This window comes from Rhincodon typus, chromosome 36, assembly GCF_021869965.1.
Source record: "Rhincodon typus isolate 14 chromosome 36, sRhiTyp1.1, whole genome shotgun sequence".
Lineage (NCBI taxonomy): Eukaryota > Metazoa > Chordata > Chondrichthyes > Orectolobiformes > Rhincodontidae > Rhincodon > Rhincodon typus.
This window is the reverse complement of record NC_063367.1, coordinates 16,213,659-16,238,050: the sequence shown is the minus strand read 5'-3', so window position 1 is coordinate 16,238,050 and position 24,392 is coordinate 16,213,659. Positions and strand designations below refer to the sequence as shown.

The 24,392-nt window shown below is 39.4% G+C and overlaps 1 protein-coding gene across 4 annotated transcripts in view; it reads right to left on the bottom strand.

The window, feature by feature from the left end:
* Positions 1-24,392, bottom strand: part of csk (C-terminal Src kinase) — a 128,801-nt gene that overhangs the window by 67,772 nt on the left and 36,637 nt on the right. For 2 of the 4 annotated variants that reach the window (XM_048617136.1, XM_048617133.1), the window contains exon 2: positions 13,960-14,086. The exons of 1 other annotated variant lie outside the window; for it this stretch is intronic. The gene's annotated coding sequence lies outside the window, so the exon portion shown is untranslated. Of the gene's footprint in view, positions 1-9,651; positions 9,697-13,959; positions 14,087-24,392 lie in introns of all 4 variants that reach the window. One more of the 4 variants, XM_048617135.1, reaches the window with a different exon arrangement.

Genomic DNA, 24,392 nt, shown 5'->3' with positions numbered 1-24,392 from the left:
AATACAAAACTTTGTAATATTGTCGAGTGCAGCATAGTGATAGACTTCAAGGGGACAGGCACCAGTAGAAAGGGCATACTTGTGGGAGATTAAATTTAATGCAGAGAAGTGTGAAATGATACATTTTGGCAGGAAGGTGATGAGGGCAATTATAAAAGGGCACAATTTGAGGTGTGTGCAAGGACATAGAGACTTGCTGGTATATGTTCACAAATTGTTGAAAGAGGCAAGGCAAGTTGAAATCGTGTTGGAAAAGCAAATGGAATCCTGGACTTAATAAACAATATTGAGTTCAGGGCAAACCAGTATGTCCAATTATGGACCCCACACCCCAAAGATGTTAAGGCTTTAGAGAATGTGAAGAGGAGTTCTGAAAATGGTTCCAGTTAAAGTTTCATGGATAGATTGGAAAAATTTACTATTACTAAATAAAGATGAGAGAAGTTCTCTGTTTATTCATTCCTTTCGGTACCACCTTCTCAATACACAAACTGCTAACTTTGTCACTTCAAGCTGTCTTATGGGCGGATTCCTTTGGGGAATAGCTACATTGCCCAATATAACATCATTAAAGAACTGGAATTCAAATGACATTCAGAAAATGAAGCCATTGTCCAAAAACTTCCCCATCTTGGTTTCTAAAAAACAAGCCTCTTTTTATTTCTAAATTATGAATTCCCTGTAGTAATTCTGGCTATCTGACAAACAATAATCACAAATTATCCCTCTACGTGTTAACCCACCCTTAATGTAAAAAGTGATAGTTCAAGAATGTTGTCATAAAAACTTCTTGGTTGCCAAACACACACATCCATCCAAATGTGCCAAATCAAACCATTTGGAAGCATTTGTTTCAAAAAAAAATCTCAAGTCACAAACATTGACTGCATCTTTAACTTGGAAAGATAATAGAGTTCTCAACACTTTCAGAGTAAATATTCTGATAACTCAATTTTAAGAGTCAAAATATTAAAAAGCCAGGTACCAAGATAACTATACTTCTGTTAACAGTCTCAGATGCCTGTGCTTCTGAAAATGTTATATACATACACATATTTGCTGGTCAGGCATGCTAACAAAGTGCAGATTAAAGTGCATTTGCTGGACCTGTACGATTGTCTATGTCTGGGACAAAGAACAAGGATCTCAGAGATTACTTGTAAAAGCTGTAACTGATGACCACACAAAACGTTTTTGAAATAGTCAAGATGTATAAAGGACTCGTCAATTCAGCATTTTTGAGGGGGGATGAAATGCTTGATCATTTAGTTCCCTTCCATAGTTAGATTATCTAAGGTTTGAGGCTATAAAGATAGTAATACCCATTTGACTCAATAACTAGGATCGTACCAGCAAGTGGCTTTTTATAAAACAAAGGGAGAAAGCAAAAATCCGTATGGCTATACAACTAATTTGATATGCAATAAAGGAAAGCCCACCCACACTTGTATTGTGTTTTTTTTCTCTACAATGTTATACAGCCCTTCACAGCCAAATTGGAGACCGAGCACTTGATTTCTGGATTCTACTGTAACTGCTAAGTTACATCCTAAGAAGGGGTCTACTCACTGCTGCAACATACTTGAAATCAAATAGGTAAATGAGCATATGGGTTCAGGGAGGATGGCAAAAAAAACTAAATCCTACAACTCTATGGCCTAGTAGACCATGATGTGGAGGCAACAGTGTTGGACTGGGGTGGACAAAGTCAGAAGTCAAACGACAGCAGGTTATAGTCCAACAGGTTTATTTGAAATCACAAGTTTTGGAGCATAGTCCCTTCGGGTGACTTCTGACTAGTCAACTATGTTAGTGAACTTCGAAATCATTACCATGCTGCCACGACCAAAGCAAAACTCAATGTAGGAGGAAAACTTCCAACTGCATAAGGACATCAAAACCTGCAATTTCAATCCGTAAGTATAACACTGTTTCTATGCCTTTGGCTAAATTCCTGTTAAAAATGACTACCTCTTTGCAGATTATACCACTGTCATATTGTTTTTCAATTCAATGGAATACCAAACAAAATACAGCACTAATGGGCCATACAATATATCGATTGACAATGTTACAGTTTGCATAAATTGAAAATAATCAACAGCAGTTTCTTTCGAGAAACTGTCAACCCATCAGATTCAGCATATTTCCTCATTATATAATTGCCTACATCGTGAGTACTGTCTTCATACACAGATACCAAATTGCTCTTACAACTATGAAACCAGCTACACAATCCAAATATCCACAGTATTACAATCAACCAGTACCCCCAACTGAAACTAAAATCCTGACTGCTTTTCATTTTCTTGTTACCAGTCAGTTGGCAACTGAAATGGTAACCAGACTTACTTTATTTGCATGAAACCATGCATTACCAAATATTCTTTGACACCATAGACAATATATATATTTGGCCAGTACTCCTCAAAATCTGATGTTTTAATTATTTTGAAGCACCCAAATTCGTAATTTCTTACTCAAATTGTTTTAATCAAAATGTTGGAAAATTCCACTTATTCTTGAATATTTTAAAACAAGCTTTGAATCAGTTTTTCACTGTACTCTTAGGAATAGGGCTGCCTATATAAAGGCTGAAATTAAAAATGTTTGAACACAACATTACTGTGTTAACCCTTCAGTGTTGACTGAATTGGGCTTTAGCAGAAGTTTTACCACACTGACAAAATCTGCCATTTGCCATCACTGATTTTACAAAATTGACCCTCCCAATGAATTCAGAATTACTCCAGTCCCAAACGATCCCCCTCTCCAAACTCTCTCAGCAAACTGCAAGCAGGACCTTATTTCATATTGGGTCCAGCTGATTAGGCATTCCTTCTTCGTTCCGACACAGCCACTTCTTCCAGTCCTCCTAAACTCCCTCATCCTTTCTTTCAATTTCTTTTTTAATCCATTGGCTCATCCCTGCTTGCTCTCCAAAGCATCCCAAAGACTTTATTTTCTCACCATGTCATGCTTCCCTCAATCTCACCTTCTGCCTCCTGGTCAATGCCTGTTCCTTAGCCATTGTCTGTAAAACCTACATTATTTAGATAGGATGAGATATATACAAACACAAACACTGTTGCTACTCAGAGGTTCAGAAACAAGCACACGGGAACTAAGGTTATAGATTGTTCAAATAGATTCTTTCATTTGGTACATACTTACTCTTTTCAAACCCAGTTTCCTGTTCGACATTTTGCTCACGGTTTTACGTCAACATTTCCTGTTATCGATGCAATGGCAACAGCTATAATTTAGTTGCAAGCTTCAGTAACTTGGCTTGATGTAGTCAGTTTGTCAAGTTTCCCTCCCTATTAAGCTGTATCTTGTATATCAACTGACGATGGGCAAGCAATGAACAATTTACTAGTTATGTGAAGCTGACCTTTCAGGTCAGGACCCTTCTTCAGAAATAGTTCAGCTTTTCTGAAGAAGGGTCCCAATCTGAAATGTCAGCTTTCCTGCTCCTCTGATGCTGCCTGGCCTGCTGTATTATCTCAGACTCCAGCATCGGCAGTTCTTACTATTTACTAGTTGTTATGTGAACACTGCTTGAACACTTGAACATTCCTGATGTCAAGTTTCTCAAAATTCTCCAAGAACCATTTCCTCTATCCTTTTATATCCCAAATAATTTTTAAAAAGCCTTAAACACATGCTTATGCTTCAGGTGTACAGTAAAGTTCCCATAGTCTTACCAAACCCATACGGCACCGCTCACATTAGAAAGGCAACAAGTGGTGATCTAAGCAATGGGTCACTACACCTCAGGCGAGTGGAGACATCGAAGAGGAGGAGAATCCCTTGTAGTAACCTCAGGTCAGTGGGAATTGGACTTCAGTTGTTGGCATCATTCTGCATCACAAGCCAGTCAGTGAGTCAACAAGCTAAATCAACTGCTTCAGCTATACAAGGCACTGATAAGACCACATCTGAAGTATTGTGCACATTACTCATCACCTGATTTAAGGAAGGATGCAAATATGTCACAGGCAGCTCCAAGAAGGTTAACTAGGCTGACAGTAGGGATGAATGGGTTTTCTTCTGAGGAAAGGTTGGGCAGGCTAGGCTTGTACCTGCTGGAGTATCTATTACAGTAGTTTGCACTGCAAAAGGGAGCATGGCTTCTGCAATGAAGCTCTTCACAGGTCTCTGAATTTGGCTACTGCATCACAAGTCAGACACTTCTAAGTACTGCTGTAAATGGGAAGATTTCTGACTGATCAGCATCAGATGCAATAGTTCCAACACAGATAGGAAGTGCTGGGCTGATGCACTACAACTGAACAGTTTGTCAAGGAGTCAAGAGGAAAGAGAAATGCTTAGATAATGGCTGCCTTGGTCCAGAGGAATTCTGCAGATCCAACAGCATGGAAAACATGTAACCAAATATTTCTGAAATCACAAAGGCAAGACCTCTATCTCAAAAATAACCGACACTGCTTTTTGGCAACTGACTGTTCAAGACAGAAGTAAAAGGCATAATTTTAATTTGAGAGTTTTAAATTAAAACTATTAATACATTTATAATAAAATTAAATTTAAAATATCTTTGCACTCACATTCCTGCATATTTAGTATTATGTGAAATGAGGACAATCCTTTAATTTGGGATAAACATGAGATAATATCTAAGGGGGAGTCTCCCTCACCCACAGAACTTTGAAAACCACCACTATATTAAAGCTTCAACAGGCAGACCAATTCTGCAAACAATTTTGGCACATCTTAACTTGTAGCATTCGAATCAACTGTTACTCAATACAAAAATGCATTCTTCATTTACTTGCATGTTTACAATTTTAACTGTTACGCAGTTCTACATACATTGAATGCTAAAGATCACATCCGGGCCTCTGTCACAAAATTAATTAAATTTAACAAATGCCCTTGTGCTCATTATTAGAAACATCAGTTGTTCTGTTAATTTCTTCACTTGTAAAATGGCAAAGCCTCTATATTTAGGCTAGATAAGAACTTGACCTCCACGTCAATTTTTGAAGCACGCTTTCCAATTATGTTGAACACCAAATATTTGCATAACAGCTTTGCTCCCACAAACAGACCTTAATAAACATTTCATGCCTTGACATATATTTCAAGAAAAGTTGGTACAACAGGCAGTCTCCGAAACACACTTTAAAATATTTGAGATGACTGGGAGAATGCTTGACAAATTTCTACATTAAACTAGATACATTCCAGTTAATTACAGTCATTATATTTCTTAGTTGATGTGGCACCACAATTACTAACGAATTACTTGCAACTTCTAAAATTGCAATTGTTAGAGAGGTTGGGCATTTCCTGTAACATACTGATGTGCATTTTGACACTTAAATTTATACGCTGTATCTAGTCTAGGTAAAGTAAAACAGAGAAAGCACATTGCTGGGAAACCCGTCACTGCGGCTCTGAGCAGAGACTTGTGCAACAGATATTGTTCTTAAGTGTAGAATGGAATATAAAGAAAGAAATAAACAGGATAAGTTAAAAAATAAAAGCACTGTGATAATCATGGGCAACTTCAGTCTGGGATTGGGTTTGGGCAAATCAGCCTGGAAAATGATTTGTGGAGTTTATTCTGTACAAGTTCTTTGTACAGTATGTTTTCACGCTAGCCAGGGAGCAGGCTATTCCAGACCCGAAAGTGCAATCAGACAGAATTAAATCAAGAACCTTATTGCAAAAAAGCCTCTTGGTGACAGTCATAACGTATAATGTCACACTCCAGTTTGAAAGTGCAAAGTATGGGTCTATTGTTAAATATAAAAGTAATGAGTGTATATTCAGGAGCTAAAAAAAGGCTATTTCGGACAAGTATTACCTAATGATCAAGGGTTAATTAACGCTGTTGCTGTGAAAAAACCTTTAGGAGCAAGTCATCACAATGTGATAGATATTACATTACTTTTGACAGTGAGTAGCTCAACCTTAAGCAAGGGTGTTATATTTGAATAAGGGAAATTATAATGCCGTAAGTCACAAATTGGAAGAAGTGGACTAGGAAAATACATTAAAGGGTAGTACTGTACACAGACAATGGATAGTCTTTGAAAAACTATTACATGGCTTACAGCAACTTTTCAGGGTGCAAAATCTCAAAAAGTCAGTTAACTGCGGCTGACAAGGGAAATTCTTTCAATCTTGTACAATCCTGAAAATGCCTACAAAGTTGCCAGAAATTGTGGGAAATCTGATAATGGAGTTTTTTTTTTAAGAATACAGCAAAGGAGGACCAAGAAACAGATCAGGAAAGGGAGGTTAAAGATATGAACACACTCTAGCAACAAGAAGCTGAAAGAGACTGTAAAGGTTCAATAGGAATAACAGGATCAATAGTAAAAAGAAAACATTTTGCCCCAAATGTGGGTCCATTACATTGAAGAGTCACGAGTCCTCCTAATGGGGAATACAGAAATGGCAGAGAAGCTAATGATTAATTTGCATCTGTTTTCATCAAGGAAGATACAATAAATCTCCTAGAACTAGAGATCCAAGTGGATAGAGCGAATGAGGCATTGAAGGAAATTCGTAAAGAGGTTAGTTCTGAGGCCTCAACTCCTGGATGAGGGAATAACTATATTTGTCCCCGATACCAAGATAGGGAAATAGGTTTAAATTGTCAACAGAAGGCAAAGAGTCTACAATAGCTGTTAAGTAAATATGGAAAAATGTGAACTTGCCCACTTTGGCATTAAGAGAATAGCAAACTGTTTAAATGGAAAGAGTTTGCAGAACTTGGTGTCACAGAGGAACTTGGATGTCCTTATACCCAAAGTTGGCATGCAGGTACAGAAAGCAATTAAGAAGACAAATGCAATGTTGTTGTATATTGCAAGGAGAATGAAATACAAAAGTAGGAAACATTTTACTGCAGCTGCACAGTGCTTTGGCAAGCCAACATATGGTTAAATCTGACCAATCTTCTGACTTCCCAGACAAAGGTTTTGGTTCATTATCTGAAAAGGATATAACCATGACAAAGGCAATTCAAAGGAGATTCACTCAACTCATTCCAGAGAGGGCCATATCTTAAGAAAGAAGTTGGCCCCATATGCATTGGAATTTAGAGGAATGAAATGATTTTATTGAACATTCAAGATCCTGAGAGAACTTATTGCATGGATACAGGGATGATGTTTTCTTATTTGGAGGAGACCAATAATATGAGATCACTCTTTCAAAATAGAGGGGAAAATTTCTTTTCCCTCAAATGGTTGCAAGTATGTGGAATTCTCTAGCCCAGAATCCAGTTGAAATGGGGTCATTGAATGCATTCAAGGCCAACTTAGAATTTTCAGAGGCAGGGAGTCAAATGGTTTCAGGAGTAGATAGCAAAATGAGGTTATGATCTTATTGAATGTTGAAGAAGGCTCAAAGAGCCAAATGGCTGACTCCTGCTCAAGTCCTATGTTCCTAAACTCCCACATTGCGAAGACTTGTACTTTCTCTGCATAGTCCCTTCAAATTGAACCTGCAACAGTGGTACATATAACTTCATAGCTCACCTACAAATACAAATACAAACACAAACACAATTTTGACAGAAGACAATGAACAGTAAGTCGCAAGAATTTAGGCTCACTTTTGCACCCATGCCTCTCCTCCCTCAGAGCATCGCAGTCTGCTTTAAAGTAATCAAAGATATTTCAGAACATTCGGGCATTGCTTACTACAAAGTGCTGTTTATGTATTTAAGAGCTTTGTGTAAGGTTGAAAGTTTGATGTTCCTTACTTTGGTTATACTACTATAGCAAAGTGCTAAACACAAGCTTAGAGATACCCCAAGAATGAAACTGTCCAGCAGTCTAGTTGCAAAAGCAGCACTGGTGGAGTCATCATTGAGACATAACAGCATGGAAACAGAGTCTTCGGTCCAACCAGTCCATGCCCAACATAATCCCAAACTAAGTCAGGACTGACTGCTCCCGGCCCTTTTCTTCCAAATCTTTCCTATTTACGTACTTACCTAAAATGTCTTTTAAATGTTGTAATTGTACCATATCCACCACTTCCTCAGGAAGTCATTCCACACGCAAACCACCCTGTATAAAAAAAATTGACCCCATACCTTTTTTAAATCTCTCTCCTCTCACCTTAAAAATGTGCCTCCTAGTCTTGAGATCCCCCATCCTAGGAAATGACAACCACCATTAACTCGATCTATTCCCCTCATTATTTTATAAACCTGTAATCACCTCTCAACGTCCTATGTTCCAGTGAAACAAGTCTCACCCTATCCAGCCACTCCTTACAACTCAAACCTTCCATACCTGCTAACATCCTGGTAAATCTCTTCTGAACCCTCTCCAGTTTAATAATATCCTTCTATAACAGGGCGACCAGAACTGGACACAGCATTCCAGATGAGGCCTCACCAATGTCCTGTACTTCAATCAACATGCCGAATTCTTCTCTTCACCAGATAAATACTTCACTTGTTCAGGCTGATGGGAGGAACAAAGTGAGGAACTGAGTGGAGAAAACATGGGAGTGCCATTCACATTTCACCATATACGAATTACTTCCAATTGTTTTCACATCATACATAATACTCAGATTTGAACATGCTTCCAAACAATGCAGCCAGATATCATTTAGGCCAAGTGAAGGGAATTGGCAAAAAGGTGGCAGCAGCAGCACAGAGATTGCCAGAGGTGACAAAATCTCAACATCATCAATGCTGAAATATGCCACTCACCATTCTATGCTTAAAAATTTCTGTTCAAAAAGTTTCAGCTTCAACTTACATAACTTTCAAACTTGAACCAGCAGTCTCAAAAAAATTGCAGCAATCCACCAAAAAATCAGGTTCAGTTATTCATGTACTGAAACTTCGCTAAATTCCAGATAACATTTAAAAGAACCATTGCATGTTAATATTTTACTTCAGCTCAATGCAAGTTAAACAAGTAAAATACAGAGACAGTATGTGTGCAAGGATGTGGAGTTATAGTCCTGATTCAATTGCCAAAGGAATCTGTCCACATCCCTAAACTGTCTTCAGTCATTCTTAACATAGTTTCCCATTGTATTATGTAATGCTACAGGGTGAATTTTCTATGACTGGGCATGGATAGGAAGTTAAAATATTGAGCACAGGATGGAATCACAATAAGCATTTATCCTACGTTAAAAGCCGTAAAGATTCTCAATCAAATTGTTCAACTCAGCTTATACGCCACCTGTCAAAAACCCAACCAAATAGGACTCATGAATTCTGCAGAAAGCAGTTTCAGCAACTCAACCAATTACAACATTCCTAAAGCACAAGTGGAAAAAAACACGTTTTGAAGGATAATTTATGTCACATCCAAGTCAAACAGAAGATTGTGTCACAGTTCAAATAGGCTATGTAAAGTAGTCACTAACCATCATGAAATGCCCTTGGGCACATTGCATTTGGAACGCACAGCATTCCAAATATTCAGAAACTACAAAAAACCTGATTGAGCTCCTAAAACATGAGTCCTAAATTATAGCTATATTTAATGTTCATCGACTTTGACATTGTACATTGTCAATAAATTTTAGGGCAAAAATCGTCAGTCAAAATTCAATGAAAGACTAAGAAATTAACTGAAATGTAAAACAGATTGAAAGTGAAAAGATACATTAACTTTTATGATGAATACTCACAATGAGGAGCAAACTTTTGAGTTACTGTCATCCAGATCCTCAGCACTGGTGATACACAACATGATTATAAAATTAAGCAACTGGAATGGAAATCCAACTTCCACATCAAGGCAAAAGCAAAATACTGGGAACGTTCAAGGTCCTAAATAATAAATAAAATGCTGAAAACCCTAACATCAGGCCACGTCAATGGAGGGAAAACATGGCTAACGTTTCAGGTCGTGATGCCTTTTGTTTTATTCCAGATTAATGCAATGGGACTTTCACCACTCCACTGAATTTTTTCTTAAAAGGTGTACAAAAGTTTTCAGAATCTCAGTGACCAGTTATACCAAACATTCAAAGGTGATCATAAAGACAATTTTATGTCAGTGTAGTATCAAAACCTTGCACGTTGGAACAGTTAGTCATAGCCCACTTGACAAAGGTGGAAAAGGGAGAAAAAATTTGTGCCACCCCTCCATTACAAACCAGGAACTTGTGCTCTATTTTTCTGGTTGATTGATAGCAAGATTGTACTTGCACCTCACTCACCCTGGTCTATTCAACAGACCAGTGCTGTTGTTCAACTCTGGTTCAAGAGCCTCAATATCCACCTTCAGGAAGTCAAGAGGATTATTTCTGGAAAGCTAAGACCATTACAGCTCAAGTGAGTTTCTAAGCTGGCATACACTGAACATCCTGACACTTGCAAGGAAAACAATCGCCCTCAAAGAACTAACAAAGTACTTCAACTAACACAGGATTTGAAGAATTACAGTGTCATAGAGTAATACAGCACAGAAACAGACCCTTCGGTCCAACTTGTCCATGCTGACCAGGTTTTCCCAAACTAAACTAATCCCATTTGCCTGTGTTTGGCCCATGTCGCTCTAAACCATTCATAATCATGTAGCTGTCTAAATGTCTTTTAAATGTTGTAACTGTACCTGCATCTACCACTTCCTCTGGCAGTTCATTCCATAAACACACCACCCTCTGTCTGAAAAAGTTGCTCCTCGAGTCCCTTTTAGATCTTTCTCCTCTCACCTTAAACCTATGCCCACTAGTTTCTGAATTCCCCTACCCTAGGGAAAAGACCTTGGCTATTCACCTATCCATGCCCATCATGATTTTATAAACCTCTAAGGTCACACCTCACCCCAGCATCTCCCTATAACTCAATCTCCAGTCCTGGCAACATCCTTGTAAATCCTTTCTGCACCATTTCCAATTTAATAATATCCTTCCTATAGCAGGGTGATCAGAACTGTATGCAGTAGTCCACAAGTGGCCTCACCAATATCCTGTACACCCTCAACATGAGGTCCCAACTCCTATGCTCAATGCTCTGATCAAGAAGAATTACATTAAACAAATTAAACCAAATCAAAAAGAAACAGACATTTTGTGGGCACTGAAAACAAAAAATTCTAATATAATTTCAAAATTTAAATTGGAATGTTGTTGTAGGTAGAGATAAGACAATGATGTCCATCAGTAACAGAAGGCCTCCTGCACACCAGTGGACTCTGCATGCTTCCTCTCTGGAAATGGACAGAACGACAAAAGGCAGCCAGCCAATTCTCATGTACCTATCTGGAATTCTCATGTACCTCTTGCTTTTTAAAAACTGATATGTCACTGAGAAGACAGACCATCTCCTTGTTGACCACAAATATCAAAATGTCACCGGCAACTTAGCAAATGACCCACGTCGTGAAATCCCAAATTTCAACCTTCTACTGAACCGGGACTATAACTCCACATCCTTGCACACATACTGTCTCTGTATTTTATGTGGACAATCCTCAACAAGTTGAGGATGGGACTGGGAGGAGTTGCCCACTTACTCCACAATGGAACATAAGGAGCACCTCAAATTGAGGCTGTGGCCATTGTTCAAATACTAAAGTCCTTTCCCCAGAGGTTCACTCCCAAGGGCTTTAGAACGTTCAGTGTTGGCTGATACCATTGAATGGGTTGTTAATTTCAACAGAAATATAACTGCTGTACCGAGTCACGTGAAATGTACATTCTCCACTCAAATTCTCACCATCACACAGCTTTGTAGAAGGATGATCAAATTAGTGTAATCAATGGCCATTTGGTGTGCTGGGGTGTGGCTAGTTGACTGAAGTGATAGTTTTGTGAATTGCAATGACTTTACACAATATTTTCGGGAGGGGAGCACAGAAAACTGGCAAACAGTATTTACGAAGTGCAATGTTTAAAATTTAAATACTGAGCATGGCAATAGTAATATTGCTGTTTATTTAAAAATGTCCATTACAAATCAATTCGAAACAGCATGTTTGAGGTGTATTCGAATGTATTTTTAAGGTTCTTGCCTTTAAACTCATATCGTTTACTTTCAGAATTGAGGGGGGTGGTGGGAGCGGGGGGAGGGAAGAAGGAGAAGGGAAGACAAAGAATTCCCATTCCTATCAGTAAGTCACAAAGCACTTCACAGTTAGTAAGCTATTTCTGAAATATGTTTGCTGGATTTGCTGACAAGTACAATAAACAGCACGCACCCAGCAAGATCCCCATCAACCTGTTTCTGCAGTGCTTGCTGAAAGGATAAATGTTGGCCACAACACAGAAAACTTGTTTGTTCAAGTGTCATCTCAACAGGTGAATACAGTCTTAAACCCCTCAAAAATATGGCACTCTGCCACCTCTTGCAGATATGTTTAAATTTTAGTTTAGGAAGTGTGATCAATTCTAATACAGAATACTGAATCAGAGTTTTCTACTTCAATTACGGAGAGTCAAGCCGACACCTTGTAATTCTCTTCTGTTCCACACTATCATTAAACACCCATCAGCCCACAAACCAAATTCATGACACGGTGGGACTCGAATTCAAACATATTCATGTTTTCTTTTAAATAAGTGGCAATTAATAAGTCATATAAGCTCAAAGGAAAAACAAGGATATGGGCGAAAAGGGCAAATTTATATCAAAGCCTTCAAGAGTTGTTTTTCTTTGCATCTTTTTAAAAAGTAGTTAGTGTTATCTATTTTGAGGGTCTTTTAGCACAATGAGTAATGCTCTGCTTCTGAATCATAAGTTCCTGGGTTGACACCCACTTCATATGGTCAAACATGTTGAGTTTCAACCTGTAAATCTTTCAGAAGTACGTCATTGGCAAGCAGCATGAGCAGGAAATATACCTGGCAAATAATGTCATAGGTAGAACCTGCAGTCTCTCAGCCATGCATGTTCATAAAACAGAGTAATTTGCATTTCAAATGATCTGCAGCACACCATCATCATTGTAACTTTGTTACAAGTGGTATACTTCCATTACTTCAATATTAAAGAGAAATTCCGTCAGCTTCTAAACTGAAATGAAATTACTGAGCATAATATCCTTTGGAACAATAGTTAAAAGGGACAAAGAAGTGAATTTTGTTGAATCAAGAATTTTGATACAGTTTAATGTATTTACTGGATCCAGGTTACACAAAGTCCAAGGAATGGGGCAGAAGAAAGTAGAAGATTGTTTTTCTAATCTTTCAAGATTCACTTCTCATTTTGAAGACGACTAAGCCTGAACAACCTGACAAATAAAACTCAGTAGCCTGTATTGCTATCATTTATCAGGCTCTAAACTATTGCAAAATCTGTGGAACTCTGACCTGCTTTTGCAGCAAGCTGACATGGCAACCAAGGGCTGAATGGCTTCCTGTGCTGTAACACCTTTTTTTGACTATATTCTGGCCCTAGGTTGAACACAATCAATAAAATTCCAACACAAAAATATGATTAGTGTATGGAGTACAATGTCAAGGTTAAATATCCAAAAGGGACTTGAGTAACTAACTACTCTATCAATCGACATTAAGGCTCAATACTTCAAAACTCATAATAAAACATCATAACATTTGAGAAGCTGCTTTCCCCATTCAACCTGCCTTTATCCAATTAAGAAACTCAAGATATTCACTACAATTTAATTCACACAAGTTAAAATCTCATTATTCACAACTGTATCAGTCACAACAAACCTACAGTTTCGTGAAACCACTTCTCTATTTAGACATCACTCAACAACAGTAGTATCTTGGATTTTGGAAGAAAGCAAATTGGAAAAAAATATTTTCTTATTAGATGATTAGTCCCAGTCTTGCACAGTAACTGGTTCAATATGAGCAGAGCACAGTTCATTCAGATTTGATTTCTTTTGCACTGTACATTATGGAAATTGACTTGAGCAGGAAACAAATCCTTTTTGGTCCAGGGCGCAGCAATCGAGAGAACGATTTTCACTTGCAAATTACAGACAAATACTTGCACACGGAAAATTAAAGCATCCCTACCCGTTAATATTTGCAACTAATCCAGCAGATGCATCTGTTCAACATGAAGAATTGTAGAGCAGTGGAAAGAAGTGGTAGGATGCTGGATCAGTCTTAGCCCCACTGAAGCTGTGCTATCTTGAAGGTTCTGGGTGAATAAAAGAAGATGTTAACCAGATTGCTAGATTTATTTTAAAACGTCATTAATGGCACATAGGTGGAACTTTGGAGATAGGCACCACTAATGCATTTAACAACAATGTCAGCTGTGGGGAATCAATCTTGCTCCACAATATGTTAAGAGTTTCAGGATGCCGTGTTTAGCATTCTCATCTACAAGCTGATGAAGACCTGCCTCTTTCAACATTGGCATATAATGATACTTCAAAGGCTATTTTCACTTTTTAGACTGTGGACTTAAAAATAGGAAAGGATACAGGTTTTAAAAAAAATAGCAGACTGTGGAAGATGCATTTCTTAAAAAAAAAGTTAACAGAACTCATTGTGCAGTGCATATAGAATGTTTCTTTATTCAAACAGCAGAAAGGCAGCTAGACACCTTGGCTCTGTCAGTGTGTTCAGGACACTTATGCCAGTCAGATTTTAGATTGATTTTTCACTGAGGACCAGGAGTGCTCAGCATAGCAACAACTTATTAACTGGTTGCTGGGCAAGTGGCTACATCAGAAATACCCAGTCTGACAAGTGAAAACATCTCTCTTTCTCTCACTTCCCCTTCTGTGAATGGAGAAGTAAAATAACATTCCAGGCAGCTAGCTATGCTCTCTCTCTCTATAAATTCCCTTATGGAAAAGAAATGGGGGAAAACACTTTCAGATAGACTGAAAAAGTGAACCATCAACCAGCAAAAGATTGGATTCAGAATCCATCGTTCCACGCTTTTACATCTTCCTCAAAAGGCAAAAGGAATCGAAAGGGAACTGAAGGATAACATCAAGGGTTGTAACCTAGACTGGTGCCAGAAGTGCTTCACTGATCTTTTCTGCTCCTTCCCCACCATAACACATTCGTCTACTCTTGTCTCTGAATCTGTTTGCATGTGTGTAGGTTCTTTCTTTTAATAAAAGGATAGGTTTAAGTAATAGAGATTAATAGGTTCATGATTTGTCTCTCCATTGGCATCAGCTAAAAACAAAATTTGTTTGCAATAAATAGCTGGCTTCCAGTTAAGCACAGAACCTTGTGAGTGCTTTGTTAACTGGAATTCATCCATCAGGTAAATGGGAGCTTCGACTAGCTGCAGTGAAGATTTTCACATTTGTACCAACTGAAATAATGGGGCTTGATTTCCAACGCACTACCCAGTAAGTCATGGCACACTTCCTTATGACTGATTCACAACCATTAAACTCTCCTGACAAGGTTTTCTTGCAGCAATCTAGGTTCCTACCTTCTCCGTAAAACAGGACTCTGTACTCAGTGGGCTGTTCCCAGGGATGGTCAGCAAGACTAACTTAACTGCGAATGGAGAACTAGCAACTAGATGCTCTACAGGCTGTGTGAAACCTGGTCACGCAGTGCAGAAGGTTGCCCACCACTGAGTGTTGTAATAGACTGGAGGATTCTCTAGGTGTGTTTATTTTTGCAGGGGTGCTGGTGGCGAGAGTGCACTAAAGCTCAGGTATGGTGCCAGAAAGACTCATGAGGCAAAGTCCACACTTCAAGGCCTTTTGCCATTGTACACTAAAAAGTCTGAACCCACGTAAAGCCCCTGGTCTGGAAGCACCAGGAAATCTTTGACGTGAAATACAACTGCAGTTACATTTTATTTCCAATTTGCATTATGTTCAGGCACCAAATGTAACAGTGCACCAAAATGTCATATTTGAACTGTTATGCACTTTTACAAGTTTTACGAATAAAGATAACGAATATAATCTAGGTTCTATCAGAATTTCACTTTTTTTGATTCACTTTCAGAAATTAGTTTTCAATAAAATGGCGTGAGGAATACTTTCCAAAGGTGTTCAATAGAATTGATGCTCAGCATTAAATTGATGAATCTTTTTAAGGAGAAGATTTATAATTAGTAACTAGTTAAAGGGTTATGAAGAACAGGGAGGAACGTGGAATTGAGGCCGAGATGAAATCAGTTACATTGAAATGAATGACATCGGAAGCTTGAGGGGTTGAACTGTGTATTCCTGCTCTTAGTTTTATGTTCTTACATGCATTTGAAACCAAGGTATTTTAACACTTCTCACCCAGTTCACCAAGATGAGCCTTGCTAACAAACCTTAAATAAGCTCAATTTAGGGGAGATGATGGCATGGTGGTGATGTCACTCAACAAATAATCCAGAGGCTCTGCAGAAGTGAATTTAAATCCCACTGTGGCAGCTGAAAGAATTCAATTGTTTATAAAATTTGGGATGAAAAGCCAATCTCTGTGGTGCTAACCTGGAAACTATCCTAGATTATCATTAAAGCCTAAATGGTTCACCAACATCATTTGGGGAAGGATATCTGGTCTGAACTACATGTCACTGCAAACCCATAGTAACATGGCTGACTCATTTTCTTTTATTATTCCCTCACAGGATGTGGGTGTCTGGTTAAACCAGAATTTTTTTGCCCATCCCTAATTGACAATGGTCACCCATATTACTGTGGGTCTGGAGTCACATGTAGGGCAGACCAGGTTAAGGATGACAGATTTTCTTCCCTAAAGGACATTAGTGAAATCAGATGGGTTTTTTCCGACAATCGACAATGGTTTCATGTTCGTAATTAGACCCTTAATTCTAGATTCTTCCTTGAATTCCAACTCAAATCATCTGTCATGGTGTAATTTGAACCCGGGTCCCCAGAACACTGGCTGAGTTTCGGGATTAATAGTCAAGTGATAATAGCCCTAGTCTGTTGCTTCCCCAATGCCCTATGAAATGACCAAGCAGGCCACTCAGTTTAAGGGTAAACAGAGCAATACCTGCATCCCATCATTGGAATAAAAGTATTATGAGAAAGTCTGTGTTTTGGGGGACTAGAGAGAGTTTTTGCCATGCAAGTCTTGAGAAATGGCAAAGACAAGACTTGATTCTTTCGTTAATCAGGTCTGAACTCTTAAAACTGAATCACCCGAGGGGTGCACGTCGAGTCTGTCCACCCGCTGCAACCCATTTTCAGAAGACTGCTTTGAATTTTGCAGGCTTGAGTTCGTACCAATACCCAATGGTGGACAAACCAGAACACGGAACATCTAATAACTTCATATCCAGAACGTCAAGCGTATGAAAAGTTAGAATAACAGACACGCTACATATGCACCCTGTTTAGTACCTAAGGAGTCCATAAAAATGTTTGGACATTCCTGCTCTGATAATGCCTCAAAACAATAATAATTTCTGACTAATTTAACCTGGATCAAATCAGTTCAAGCTGCATATCATGCTGCCAACAACTGGTTGTTTCATTACAAAACCAGTTTTGTATTGAATTTAGCTGACACACTCCTAGTTCCTTCAGTTTACCCATGATTAGCACTCTTAAAAAGAATAATTCATGCACACTGGTGAGCGTGGATTTATTTTGAAAACATGGATTCCACCAAGATACCCAAAACTTCCAATATATTTGGTTTGTATGATGGTTGTGCAAAGGCTTCAGGACCCTGGAGCAACCTTGCAATTATGATCATAGAATCCCCAGACTAGAAACAGGCCCTTCAGCCCAACAAGTCCACACCAACCATTAGAGCATCCCACCCAGACCTATCCCCCTATAACCCACCTAATCTACACATCCCTGAACACCATGGGCAATTTAGCATAGCCAATCCATCTAGCCTGCACATCTTTGGACTGTGGGAGGAAACTGGAGCACCCAAAAGGAAGCCCACACCGACACAGGGAGAACGTGAAAACTCTACACAGACAGTCGCCCAAAGGTGAAATCGAACCCGGGTTCCTGGCGCTGTCAGGCAGCACAGCTAACCACTGAGCCACCATAGCAAGACCAGTAAATGATCATTAGTAGATAAGGAGAGAAATCCAATCTGAGTATCAACAAACAGAGGCCAATTACCAAACACCCAGAGCAGATTTTGTGCTTTATGGGAAGAGCCAAAGAAAATATTGTTTAGACCTGAGAAATGAGGAGGATAAGTAAGACTCATAGCAATGAGTTAACAAAGAGCTGAATGATTTATTCAATGATAAACTTAACTGCAAATTAAGATCTCCTCAGGCATAGACTTAAAGATAATCAATTGGAAAAAAGGAGCACAAATTGCTATTGCAATTCAAAGTATTAGAACTTCCAGTGAAAGTAGTGAATGCGTTATTATGTCCACTGTTTGAATAGAAAATTTAAAGCTTTACTTCACAGCGAAGACACTTTACTGATTTCATTCACTAAATAAAAAATAATCAGATGAAGAGAGACAGCCCAAATCTGATCACATGGTGTCAACTCTGGCACAAAAATACCTCTGACCAAAACAAAGTGAACATCACAGCAGACATTTCTCATACAATTAAAATAATTAAATCTTAGTGCATGAGATATGGAGAAAGCTTTGACTACAGATCCTTTGGAAATTCTTCAGCTATGTTTGGAGAGGAATGTCTTCACTTATCTATCACAGACACCATATTGGTAAAGGAAAATTTCCCAGAAGTAACAGCAATTCCAGAGCATGTATGCACAGAATTGTGATCAATATTCCTGCACTAATAAATTTGCCTGCATGGGGACATGGACAACTAAGTCACAATAAATGAGCTTCATAGAAGGGTATTGTTAGACAGCAACTAGCTGGGCACCATTGATCATACCTTTAGGCCACAATTAAAGGCCCTTTCCATTGCAACCACTGTCACCTCATCTCATTGTTCCAGCTTACTATAAGTTACCATCCTTACTGCTGGAGGTACCTACTCAATTGGAACAAAATCAGACATGACTGGCAGCGTATCATGAAACACCAGTACATCCAATGGATCCCTTTTTTCATACTATCCATTGAGGGCATGTGCTCAGGCCACCAGATCAATTAAATCTCTGATCTAGTGGAAGCCAGCAGATGACAGCAATAGAAGGGTAGGATTCACACAACTAAAAGTAGGACCTTGGGTAGTGCCGTAAAACAGAGACCTAGGGGTTCAGGTATATAATTCCTTCAAATTTGTGTCACAGGGTAGTTAAGAAGGCATTTAGCACACCTGCCTCCATTGCTCAAACCTTTGAGCATGGGTGGGATGTCATGTTGAGATTCTTCAGGGAGTTGGTGAGGCCTTTTCTGGAATACTGTGCCCAGTTCTGCTTGCCCTGTTATATGAAGGATATTATTAAGAAGAGGGGGTTCAGAAGAGATTTACCAGGATGTTGCCAGGAACGGAGGGCTCGAGTTATAAGGAGAGGCTGGATAGGGTGGGACTTAAGATGAATGGCAGATGCCTTTGCCTTAGGGTGGAGGATTTCAAGACGAGGAGGGCATATTTTTAAGGTGAGGGGGGAAAGATTTAAAACAAAAAGACATAAGCAACATTGAGTGTGGAATGAACTTCCAGAGGAAGTGGTAGATGCAGGTACAGTTACAAAGTTTAAAAGAAAGTTAGGTAAGTACACAAATAAGAAACGTTTGGAAACATATGGGCCAAGTGCAGGCAGGTGGGACTATCATTTGGGGTTATGTTCAGCATGGACTGGTTGGACCAAAAGGGTCTGTTTCTATGCTGTACCACTATCACCAATTTGTCTCAAGTGTTTCTAGATCAGACGTAGAATTCCCAATCCAGTCTGTATAGTCGTCAGATCAGGTCAAAAATATGGGCAGGAGAAAACAAAAGAAAAATATATAGTGCAACACCTCACTGAGATAGTGCACTGGAAATCAAACCTCACAGTATGTGCAGTCATCACAAAAGTTTAAAAAAATTTTAAGAACCACAATTCTCCAATTTACCTGATTACTAGACTCAGGCTTACAGAAATCATGGACTTACTCTAACTAACAGGAATCACTATTTATTTAGAAATAGTGGACTCTAGCTGCTGGTAAACAACTGTAAGCCTTTGGCATTTAACTCTACCAATTAAAAAGTCTAACCCATCCCCTTATAAACTATGCCTCTACAAACAAGTTTTAAAAAATGGGTGGAGGGAAAGACTAGGAAGATAGTCACTGAGATGATTGATGTGATCAGAATGCTGTTCCTCTATCTTTTCTCTGATTGCTTTCACTTGCTTGCAGGAGGCATTGGATGACTGGTGCACACTTGAAGATTTCTCACTTATTAATTAAAAGTCATGGATTACAGCAACTGTTGAGGATGAACTAAACTACCTTTCTTCAGCCCTTAAAGTGGCTTTTACTGCAGAGAATAAAGAGGTCCTGAGCTTGTGGAAATTGGATGATTTCTCATGACCTTGTTGACACCCAGAGACTATTGTTTCCTGGGAGCCGATTGCAGCTGTTGACAGGCAGGCGGCCTTTGTCATTGATAACTGCAGACTTGGCCACAGACCAATCAGCTATTTGCTGCTGACCAATTCTCCATTTTGCTCAGCCATTGGCTCCAGCTCATCTGCAAACCATCTACTGTTGCTTGAAAAAAAAAAGCTGTGTGAAATACAATGAGTGGCAGATTATCTCCTTTTAAAGACTACTGTAATCTTTCAAAAGTCCTTGATTTTTAAAAGTTCCTTTCACATTTTAGTCTATAATCAACACAGGACAATAAAGCATGGACTGACAAGGATTTGTTATAAAAATTGTCAACTTTAACTTCATTGAGAATGTATCTAATTAATAATTGCTGAGAAAAAGGAATAAAAGCTTAGGGAGGGGTGTTATACAACTGGTCCAGCACACTGCAGCTACGTGTCAAGTAGTATAAATAGCACAATGCAAGCAGAGTTAAAATATTCTGGAATGAAAGAATCTTGAGACCACATGGACACACACAGTTAGGGAACGTGGATTTGCTATTAGCTGATTTAACAAGTCAGAGCCTGATATAACTGCAAATGCCATATATGTAACTACCAAATGCAATTGTATAACAAACAGTGATACTTTGAAATTGAAGTCTGAATACAGCTGTTGACTTTGTCTTCTCTTTGACCAGTCTGTCATAAACCGAGCTCAGTAAGACATCAAACATGATAAAAGAGTAACTTGTAATTTTTCTTTCGTTGCTTATATTCATTAATCTTGATTGGAACAGTTAGTGTAGTAAAAGATTCAAGTGCTTCATAGAAGCTTTATCAAAGTTTGACAGATAAGTAAGGAAATAATAAGACAAGCTTGGAAAAACAGATCAATTTTAAGGAGCACATCATTGGGAGAAAGAGAAAGAGTCTAAGAAGGGAATTCTGAGCTTAGGGCCTAAGGAACTAAATACTGCATGCTAAACGTGTATCTTCCCTTATGGCTTTATACTACATCTTCACATTTCGTTCATTTGCTTAAATTTGAACGCACACTGATCCTGTCAATGTTCTACAGGACAAAAATTGAACTTTGTATTCACTCGTGTGACATGGGTATCACCGGCTGGCCAGCATTTACTGCTTGTTCCTATTTGCCACTTGAGAAAGTGCTATTGAGCTACTTTCTTGAACCAACGCAGTCTATATGCTGTAGGTTGATCCACAATGCCCTCGGAGGAAATTCCAGAATTTTGATCCACCAGTGAAGGAACAGCAATATATTTCCAAGCCAGGATGGCAAGTAGCTTGGAGGGCAATTTGCAGGTGGTGGCTTTTCCATGTATCTGCTACCCTCATCCTTCTATATGTAAGTGGTCATGGGTTTGGAAGGTGCCGTTTGAGGAGCCTTGGTGAATTTATGCAGTGCATCGTGTTGCTCCTGAACATTGGTGATAAAGGGAATAGATGCTTGTGGATATGAAGCCAATCAAGCGGGCTGCTTTGTCCTGGATGGTGTTGTGCTTTCTGAGATGTTGTTCGAGTTGTACCCATTCAGGCAAGTGGGTAGTATTCCATCACACTCCTGACTTGTGCCGCACAGATGGCGGACAAGCTCTGGGGCGTCAGGAGGCGAGTAACTCACCGCAGTATTAGGAACATTGGAATTAGGAGCAGGAGTAGGCAATTCAACCCTTCCGAGCTTGCACTGCCATTTAACATGATCATTGCTAATCTTGTATTGGTCTCAATTCCACTTTTCTGCCTGCAACACATAGCTCTTTATCTTGCTTTACATCAGAAATGTATCTATTTCTTTCTTGAATCTGTTAATTGATTCTGCCTCCACTGCACTATGGGACAGTCAGTTCCACAGATTCACAACCCTCTTACAGAAGTAGTTTCTCCTCATCTCAGTTTTAAACTAAACTCCTCTCACTATATCTATGACCTCTTGTTCAAGGCTGTCCCACAAGGGGGATCTTCTGTTCAACATTTACCTTATCAACCCCCTTCAGCATTTTATATACCTAAATCTAGAGACTATGATGATGTTCTGGGGACCCAGGTTCAAATCCCGCCACTGCAGATAAATGGAATTTGAATTCAATAAAAATACCTAGAATTAAGAATCTAATGATGACCATGGATCCATTATAGATTGTCAGAAAAATTTGCTGTTTCACTAATGTCCTTAGGGAAGGAAACTGCCATCATTACCTGGTCTGGCCTACATGTGACTCGAGACTCTCAGCAATGTGGTTGACCCGGAACTGCCTTCTGGACAAGGGATGCACAATAAATGCTGCCTCTAGCTAGCGATGCCCTCAATGAATTTTTTTTTTTTTAAAAAATCAGATCTCCCAACTCATTCTTTTACATTCCTGCTCTTGTAGCCACTATTTTTGTGTGGCAAATTCAGATGTGTTTCTGGTCAATAGTAACCCCAAGGATGTTGATAGTAGGGGATTCAGTGATAGTAACACCACTGAATATCATGGGGCAGTGATTAGAGTGTCTCTTATTGGAGACAGTCATTGCCTGGCATTTATGACGTGTGATTGTTACTTGGCACTTGCCAGCCCAAGCATGAATATTGTTCAGATATTGTTGCGTTTGAACACAGACTGCTGAGTATCCGAGGGGTCGTAAATGCTGGTTATGCAATCATCAGTGAACATCCTTACTTATGATCTTATGATGGAGGAAAGGTCTTGATGAAGCAGCTAAAGATGGCTGGGCCTACCCTGAGGAACCCCTGCACAGATGTCCTGGAATTAAGATGACTGACCTCCAACAGCTGCAACCATCCTCCGGTGTGCCAGGTATGACCCCAAGCAGCAGACAGTTTTGGACCCTGATGCTTATTGATTCTAGTTGTGCTAGAGTTCCTTAATGCTACACTCTATTGAACGTGGCCCTGATGTCAAGGGCCATCATTCTCACCTCACCTCCAGAATTCAGCTCTATTTTGTCCATGATTTAACCAAGGCTGCAATGAAGTCAACAACTGAGTGGCCCTGGCAGAACCCAAATTAGGCATCACTGAGCAAGTGATAGCACTATTGATGACATCTTCCATTCTTTCATGATTGAGCGAGAGTAGACTAGCAGTAATTGGCCAGGTTGAATTTGTTTTGCTTACGGTGTACAGGATGGAGCTAGGTAATTTTCCACACTGTCGGGTAGATGCCAGTGTTGTAACTGCACTGGAACTGCTTTCCTAAGGGAGTGGCAAGTTCTGGTGCGCAAGTCTTCAGTTGTCAGGGCTCATATCCTTCAGAGTATCCCATAATCCAACCATTTCTTGATATTGCATACAGTGAATCGAATTGGGTGAAGACTGGTATCTGAAACGACGGGAACCACTTTAGAAGGCAGAGGTGGATCATCCACTTGGCACTTTTGGCTGAAGATTGTGGCAAAAGCTTCAGCCTTATCTTTTGCACTGATGCAAAAGGGCTCTTCCATCATTGAGGATAGGGACATGTGTGGAGCCTCTTCCAGTGAATTGCTTAATGTCCTCCACCATTCCCGACTCAATGTGACAGGACTGCACAGCTAAGGTCTGATCCATTGCTTGTGGGATCACTTAGCTCTGTCTATCACTTGCTTATGCCATTTTACATACAAGTAGTCCTGTCTGGTAACTTTACCAGACTGACACCTCATTTTTAGAAATGCCTGGTGCTGCTCCTGGAATGCCCTCCTGCACTCTCCAGTGAACTAGGGTTGATCTTCTGGCTTGATGGTAATGGTTGAGAAGGGGATATGCCAGGCCATGAAGTTGCAGATTGAGCTGGAGTACAATTCTACTGATTGCCCACAGCACCTCATGCGTACCCAGTCGAGTTGCTAGATCTGTTTGCACTCTGTCCCATTTAGTGCAGTGATAGTGCCATAAAACATGATGGAGGGTGTTCTCAATGTCAAGGCAGGATGTCATCTCCACAAGAATTGTGCAGCGGTCACTCTCCAATACTGTCATGGACAGATGAGTTTGCAGCCAACAGATTGGTAATGATGAGGTTAAACATGTTTTTCACTCTTGTTGGCTCACTC